The sequence below is a fragment of the Dipodomys merriami genome, unplaced genomic scaffold (assembly GCF_024711535.1).
Source record: "Dipodomys merriami isolate MVZ:Mamm:240054 unplaced genomic scaffold, mDipMer1.0.p SCAF_308, whole genome shotgun sequence".
NCBI lineage: Eukaryota > Metazoa > Chordata > Mammalia > Rodentia > Heteromyidae > Dipodomys > Dipodomys merriami.
This window is the reverse complement of record NW_027204582.1, coordinates 203,823-212,494: the sequence shown is the minus strand read 5'-3', so window position 1 is coordinate 212,494 and position 8,672 is coordinate 203,823.

Genomic DNA, 8,672 nt, shown 5'->3' with positions numbered 1-8,672 from the left:
ATAAATTATTTATACTAAAAGTGTATTCCAAGTTTCTTTTCTCAGAATCAATCTTTAAGAAATTTGTTCATGTGCCTGGCACCGGTGACTCATGCCTATAATCCTAGCTACTCAGGAAGCTGTGATCTGAGGTTGGTGGTTCAATGTCAGTCTGAGTGACTCTTATCTCCAATAAACCACTAGAAAACCCAGGTGGCGCTGTGAATGAAGTAGTAGATCACTCGCCTTGAGCTGAAGAGCACAGGGATAACCCCTGAGTTCTAGCCCCAGGACCAAAAAATAAGTAAAAAAAGAAGTTTGTTCATGCAGATCATAAAATTCTAACATTCTGAGCTTTAGGAAACATTCCTGCCAGGGTCTTATGCTCTTTAGGCAAGTACTCCACTACTGAGATACATCACAGTCCCATTGTTTTCGTTTTTCATTTTACAATCCAGTTTATTTCCAAAATGCTTAGAAGTACCTACTGTCCTCATAGAAGTGAGGTTTTATTCAGAAACCAAACCTTTTGTGCTATGAGGACTCCGCTACTGTATGTCGTGGTAGGCACTGAGGAAAACTCATACGATACAAATGCAGAGAGTTTATAATTGTAGAAATAACTCTAAATAGAAATAAATTCAACTGTCCCGACATTCTAGAGAGAAATGATATCCTTATTTCGTTCTCACTCTTCAGGGCAGATGGTCAAAATAGAAACACCAATGTGCTATGCTAAAATGTAAAAGTTTAAACGCCTTTTTGAAAAACTCTCATGGTTTAAAATCAGTATGTATCAAATAAATGCAAAGTGAACTTAAAAAATATTAAAAATGCTAATGAAGCTCCCTGGTTTGGAATGTGTGCCATTTTCTTGTCTGCAAGTCCTGGAATTTGAACCCGGGGTCTGGGTAACTCGGTTGCACTGTGGGGAAAGGGGAAGCTCGCCGTGCTTGAAGACCAGTAAGTCAAGCCTGTTCCCTAGGCCTGAATTCAAGCCCCTGACCTGGCAAACATATTCCTTATATACATTTTAAAGATAGGATTAAACTTCCATACAGATGTTCAGTCTATATTATGTGTGGTGTGGTTATTCATTGTACTTTTTTATATTTTTCATTAAGTTACCATTTATTTATTTATTTTTTTAATTTTATTTTGTTTTATTTATGAACATACTGTACAGAGGGGTTACAATTACATGGGCAGGATAATGCGTATATTTCTTACCAAGCATTGCAGCCTCCTCCTTTGTTTACCCTTCACATCCCTTCCCAGCCTCTCCTCTCCTACCCCCCCCCCCCCCGCACAGACGTTTTAAAGCTCGCTTTGGACATTACAACTTGTACTTCTCATTGTTGCAACAGGTCCACCTGTATCCTTAAACGACTTGTTTTTCCCCATCTCCTCCACAAGTTATACTGACATCAAATATAGTGAAAGCAGGGGTTATGCTGTGGGGGAGAGACATACAAAACAACAAAGAAATAATCTTTTAAATGCTTTAGAAACACAGGCATGAAAGAAAAAAACATTAAAATACATATCTAAGGGTTCATTTTCCTAACATCACATTATCTGACTTTTTCTGCTTGACTCATACATATACTAGATATTGCAAATAAGGGAAACCATGGGACCTATGTTTCTTTGGGCCTGGCTTACTTCACTTAATATAATTTTTTCCAAGCCTTTCCATTTCCTAACAAATGGGGCAATGTCATTCTTTCTGATGGAGGCATAGAATTCCATTGTGTATATATAACACATTTTCTTGATCCACTCATCTACTGAGGGGCATCTAGTTTGGTTCCATATCTTAGCTTTGGTAAATAATGCTTCAATAAACATAGTTGTGCTGGTAGCTTTAGTGTGGTCTTGTTTGTAAACATTTCAGTAGATGCCCAAAAGTGGGATTGCTGGGTCATAGGGGAGTTCTATGTGAAGGCTTTTGAGGAACCTCCGTACTGCTTTCCAAAGTGGTTGAACAAGTTTACATTCCCACCAACAATGAAGCAAGGTTCCTTTCTGTCCACATCCCCTCCAGCATCTGTTGTTGTTAGAGTTCTTGATTTTTGCCATTCTAACTATAGTGAGGTGGTATCTCAATGTTGTTTTGATTTGCATTTCTTTTATGGCTAGGGAGGTTGAGCATTTCTTCATGTGTCTATTGGCCATCCTTCTTTCTTCTTCAGAGAAATTTCTCTTTAAATCTTTAGCCCACTTATTTATTTGGCAGTTGTTTCTTTGAGGATTTGTTGTTGGGGGATTTAATTTTTTGAGTTCCAAGTATATTTTAGATATGAGACCCTTGTCCGTTGTATGGCTAGTGAAGATCTTCTCCCAATTCGTGGGTTTCTATTGATCTTGCTAGCTATGTCCTTTGCCATGCAGAAGCTCTGCAACTTTATGTAATCCCATTTGTCCAACCTTTCTTTGATTTATTGTGTTTCCAGGTCTCTATTCAGAAAATTTCGGCCTAAGCCAAGGAGACCTAGGGTTTCTCCTATTCCACCCTGTAATGTTTTTAGAGTGTCTGTTTTGACTTCGAGGTCTTTGATCCATTTGGAGTTGATTCTGGTGCAGGGTTATATATAAGGATCTAGCTTTAGTTTTCTACAAGTAGTTAACCAATTTTGCCAGCACCATTTACTGAAGAGGCTCTCTTTGTTCCATTCTATTGTTTTAGCTCCCTTATCGAAGATTATTTGGGCATATGTCTGTAGGTTCATTTCTGGGTTTTCAATTTTATTCCATTGGTCCTGAGGTCTGTTCTTATGCCAATACCAAGCTGTTTTGACTACTATGGCTTTATAGTAGAGTTTGAAATTTGTAATTTACCATTTATTTTATTGACTGTGATGAATCCTAACTATGTATTACATTGTTTACATACGATCGCATACCATCTAGATTTGTAGATGTGTTCTCCATTATGCCTGACACCCAGGACTCTCCCAGAAAAGTAAAACAGGTATCACACTTGGCTTCATACTCCAAGATTAAATTTTTAGCAGTGCTAGGATCTGAACTCAGGGCCTAGCAGGTAAAATTCATGAATGGGTGAGTGTGTACACAACAGCCTCTAGCCAATGAAGCTGTGAGGTGGTTCCCTGGTGCTGAGATCGTGACACAGGATTGGCCAATACAGCGATACAAGGATAGGCAGCGCGTATTATACACATAAATATATGTTGGTAAAAAGCACCATAGACGCCTATCTATGATTGAATGACATATACTACATTCCTACCAACTCTTAGGTATTTATTATACCATAATTAAAGGAATACTATTCTTTTCATCCTTAGTAAAGCATGAAATTAAGATCAATGATTGTCCTAGGATTATTGCACCCAATTTTAGGCTTGACCAATGCACAAACTTCTCTTTCAATTGGTATTCCTATGCATAGGAATGAGTGTCTTGTGATCTCCTGCCACTGGTAGTTGTCAGGACCTGGATTTGAATACAGGACCTATGTTGACAGGTTGGCCTATGGCTTCCCTGCTAGCCCGCCAGCCTTCAGCAATGGCAGGTCAGGTCCACTTTTCAACCGTGGCATTCAAACTCAGGATGGGCACCATGCAAAGAAAAAAAATTAAACCCCATCCCTTTGCAGCTTGTCACTTTTTATGCTAGCTCACTCTTTTTTCTTTCTGCAAGCCCTCTGGGCCTCGGATTCCAGGATTGGGTATGGATCCCGAGGCAGCACCCAGCCTAGGGTGATCGAAGCTGAGGCAGAGTTGCCACGCCATGAGTTCAAGCACCATGATCGGCCAAAAAAAAAAAAAAAGAAAAGAAAAGAAAACGAAAAAAGACAAAAATTAATTGATTATTTAACTAAATTTAAAAATAATAGAGCTCTCTGGTTTTGAATTTCTGCCAGTTTTCTTTCTAGACTGGGATTTGAACTCAGGAACTTGTAGCAATGTGAAGGAAAGTGCAGATTTGCTACTACTTGAGTTCAAACCTAGTGCCAAGACTAAACTAAAAAATTAAGTCACTGAGCGTGGCAGGGGGAGTAGTTGTGGAGATTGGAGGTAAGGGATGATAGGGGGAAAACAAAGGAGGAGGTAACAATGCTCAATACAACATATACTCATGACCTTGCTCATGTAACTGTGACCACTCTGTACAACATATTTACAATAAAAAACATACAAAAACAGAAAAAATGTAGTATTCCGAGAAGCACTTTTGGGTTAAGTGAAGGATAGATGTCTGAATAGATGTACAAAATTCTATACTGCTTTTTATTTAATGTTCAGTATGGAACTGAATAAACTGCTTCCATTAAAAAATTAAGTTACTGTCTTGGAACTGAGGCCAGTATTTATACCATTGGTGGGATTTGATCTCACTGTCCAGGTAACTCTTATATACCATGGGTGAAGGAAAAATTTACTGTCATTGAGGAAAAGAAATTCAGGCTACCGTTCCCATGGCCTGAATGAAGGCCTTGCAATGGAAAAGATATTTCTATACATGTGTAATATATGATATATACTTACATATGTATGTTTATTACATGTTATGATTCTCATTATTGATTTTGTATTTATTTTTTATTTGATACAATCTTTTAATGTTTATTTTATTTATATTATCATTCCCATTTACATTTTGCAAATATATTATAAAATTATACACAATAATTTAGGACATTTACTCATTTATCATTAAAAATTTTGCATTGAAACATGATACGTAATTAAATAGAGGCATTTGTCACAGTCTTCTCACATTTAGAGTCTCTCCCAAATATGAGCTTTGTCTTATTTATCTTTGGACACCTTCCTATAGGGATGTCTTTAGATGATTTATACAGGGAAGTCTTTTTTTAAAATTTTATTTATATTTTATTGTGAAAATACTGTACAGACGTGTTACAATTACATAGGCAAGATAATGAGTACATTTCCTATCAAGCATTGTAGCCTCCACCTTTGTTTCCCCTTCCCATCCATTCCCACCCTCCCTCCTACCCCCACCTAATCCCACGCCCTCCAAAGTTATAAAGTTCGTTTTTGACATGACAACTTGTACTTCTCATTGCTGCAACAGGTCCACCTGTATCCTTATTTAAACGACTTGTTTTTCCCCTTCCCCTCCACAAATTATACCCACATCAAATACAGTGAAAGCAGGGGTTATACTATGGGGGAGGGACATACAAAGCAACAAAGAAATAATCTTATAAGTGTGTTAGAAACAAATACATGAAAGAAAAAAATTAAATAGATATCTTAGGGTTCATTTTCCTAACATCAACTTATCTGACCTTTTCTGCTTGACTCGTACATACACTAGATATTGCAAATAAGGGAAACCATGGGACCTATGTTCCTTTGGGCTTGGCTTCCTTCACTTAATAAAATTTTTCCAAGTCTTTCCATTTCCTAACAAATGGGGCAATGTCATTCCTTCTGATGGAGGCATAGAATTCCATAGTGTATATATACCACATTTTCTTGATCCATTCATCTACTGAGGGGCATCTGGGTTGGTTCCATATCATAGCTATAGTAAATAGTGCTGCAATAAACATAGTTGTGCTGGTAGGTTTAGTGTGGTCTTGTTTGTAAGTTTGTAAGTTTACACTCCCACCAACAATGAAGTAAGATTCCCTTCTGTCCACATCCCTTCCAGCATCTGTTGTTGTTAAGAGTTCTTGATTTTGCCATTTTAACTGTGGTGAGGTGGTATCTTAATGTTGTTTTGATTTGCATTTCATTATTGATAGGGACGTTAAGCATTTCTTCATGTGTCTATTGGACATCCTTCTTCCTTCTTAAAGTTTCTCTTTAAGTCATTAGCCCAGTTATTTATTGGGCAGTTGTTTCTTTGAGGATTTGTTGTTGGGGGATTTAATTTTTTGAGTTCCAAGTATATGTTAGATATGAGACCCTTGTCCGTTGTATGGCTAGTGAAGATCTTCTCCCAATTCGTGGGCTTTCTATTGATCTTGCTAGCTATGTCCTTTGCCATGCAGAAGCTCTGCAACTTCATGCAATCCCATTTGCCCAACCTTTCTTTGGTTTGTTGTGTTTCCGGGTCTCTATTCAGAAAATTTTGGCCTGCGCCAAGGAGACCTAGGGTTTCTACTATTCCATTCAGTAATGTTTTCAGAATTTCTGCTTTGACTTCGAGGTCTTTGATCCATTTGTAGTTGATTTGGGTGCAGGGTGATATATAAGGATCTAGCTTTAGTTTTCTACAAGTAGTTAACCAATTTTGCCAGCACCATTTACTGAAGAGGATGTCTTCCTTCCATTCTATTTTTTTGAAGATTAGATGGCTATAGGTCTGTAGGTTCATTTCTGTGTTTTCAGTTCTATTCCACTGGTCCTGAGGTCTATTCTTGTTCCAGTTTTGATTACTGTTTTGATCACTAAGGCTTTATAGTAGAGTTTGAAATTTGATATTTATATTCCTCCAGCAGTGTTTTTTTCTGTTGAGGATCGTTTTTGCTATACGGGGTCTTTTATTGTTCCATATGAATTTTTTGATTGTCTCTTCTTTATCCTTGAAGAATGATACTGGAATTTTGATAGGTTTAACATTTAATTTGTAGATAGCCTTGGGAAATATTGCCATTTTCACGATGTTAATCTTTCCAATCCAGGAGCATGGGCATTTTTGCCATTTTCTAAGTTCTGTTTTGATTTCCTTTTTCAAGTTTTTAAAGTTTTCATCATAGAGGTCCTTCACTTCTTTGGTTAAGTCCTAGGTATTTTATTTTTTGTGGGGCTATTACAAATGGAGTTGCTTTCCTAAATTCAGCCACACTTTTTTCATTGTTGGCATACAGAAAAGCCATTGATTTTGGGGGATTAAAAATATACCCTGCTACTTTGCCAAAGTTTTGAATCACCTTGAGTAATTTGGGAGTGGAGTCTATGGGATTCTTTAAATACAAGATCATGTCATCTGTAAAGATGGAGAGTTTTATTTCTTCTTTCCCTATTTGGATCCTCTTTAGGTTGCATCTTGTCTTATTGCTGTAGCTAGGCATTCTAATACTAGATTGAAGAAAATTTCAGAGAGTGGACATCCTTGTCTTGTTCCTAATTTAAGAGGAAATTGCTGTAGTTTTTCACCATTAAGTATAATGCTACCTGTAGGTTTGTCATATATGGCCTTTGTTGTATTGAGGAATGTTCCATGGATTCTTATTTTTTCCAAAACCTTCATCATAAAAAGGTTTTGGATCTTGTCGAATGCATTTTATGCATCTATGGAGAAAACCATGTGGTTCTTATCCTTGCTCCTGTTGATGTAATGAATAATATTCATTGATTTGCGTATATTGAACCAGCTTTGCATCCCTGAAATGATTCCTGTTTGATCATGGTGTATGATTTTTTGGATGAATTCTTGAAGTCGATTGGCTAAAATTTTGTTGAGAAGTTTTGCATCAATGTTCATCAAAGAAATGTGTCTATAGTTCTCTTTCTTTGATGAGTCCCTGCCTGGTTTTTGGATGAGGGTTATGATGGATTCATAGAATGTGTTCAATACTGAACTTTCTCTTTCAATTTCATTAAAGAGTTAGAGGTGTACTGGTATGAACCCTGTTTGAAGGCCTTGTAGAATTCTGCTGTAAAACCATCTCGTCCTGGACTTTTCTTAGCTTGGAGGTCTCTTATTGCGGTTTCTATTTCAATGCTTGATATGTGCCTGTAAAGATGGTTTAACTCATCTTGGTTTAGTTTTGGCATGTCAATATTTGCTAGGAAAAGATCCATTTCTGACAGGTTCTCAAGCTTATTAGCATAAAGTTTTGAGAATTATTCCCTTATATTGTTTTGAATCTTGGTTGTTTCTGAGGTGATGTTTCCATTCTCATCTCTGAGTTTATTTATTTGGGTGTGTTCTCTTCTTTTTCTGATAAGATTTGCTAAGTGTCTGTCTATTTTGTTAATTTTTTTGAAGAACTTACTCTTTTTTTTGTTGATTCTTTCTATAGTTTTTTAGATTCTAATTCATTTAATTCTGATTAATTTTAATTATTTATTTCTGTCTACTTGATTGGGGTTTTTCTTGCTGCTCATTTTCAAGGAGGTTCAGATGTCTCAGTAAATTGGTGGTTTCAGATCTCTCCAATGTTTTGATGTAGGAACTCAGAGCTATAAACATGCCTCTGAGTACTGCCTTTGCTGTATCCCAGAGGAGAGATAATCTCTGTGCTAATTTTTGTTGAATAGCATGAACATTTGAATTTCATTTCTAAACTCGTCGATGACTCACTTGTGATTCAGCAGTGTGTTGTTCAGCCTCCATGTGATACCGGACTTTCTTTGGTGGCTTTTGGTGTTGAGTTCTAATTCTATTCCCTTGTGGTCAGAGAGAATGCAAGGTATAACTTCAGTTTCTGAATTTGGACAGGTTTGCTTTGTGGCCTAAAATATGGTCTATTTTAGAAAATGTTCCATGTGCTGTTGAGAAAACGTGTATTCTGATGCTGCTGGGTGAAATATTCGGTAGATGTTTGTTAAATCTAGTTGATCTATGCAGTTGTTTAGATCTGCAGTTTCTCTGTTGAATTTTTGCCGAGTTAATCTATCTAGTGGGGAGAGTGGTGTGTTAAAATCCCCAACAATTAAAGTCTTTGTGTCTATGTGGGATTTGAGGGAAAGTAGTGTTTCTTGAATAAATTTGGGTGCTCTGTTGTTTGGCGAATAGATATT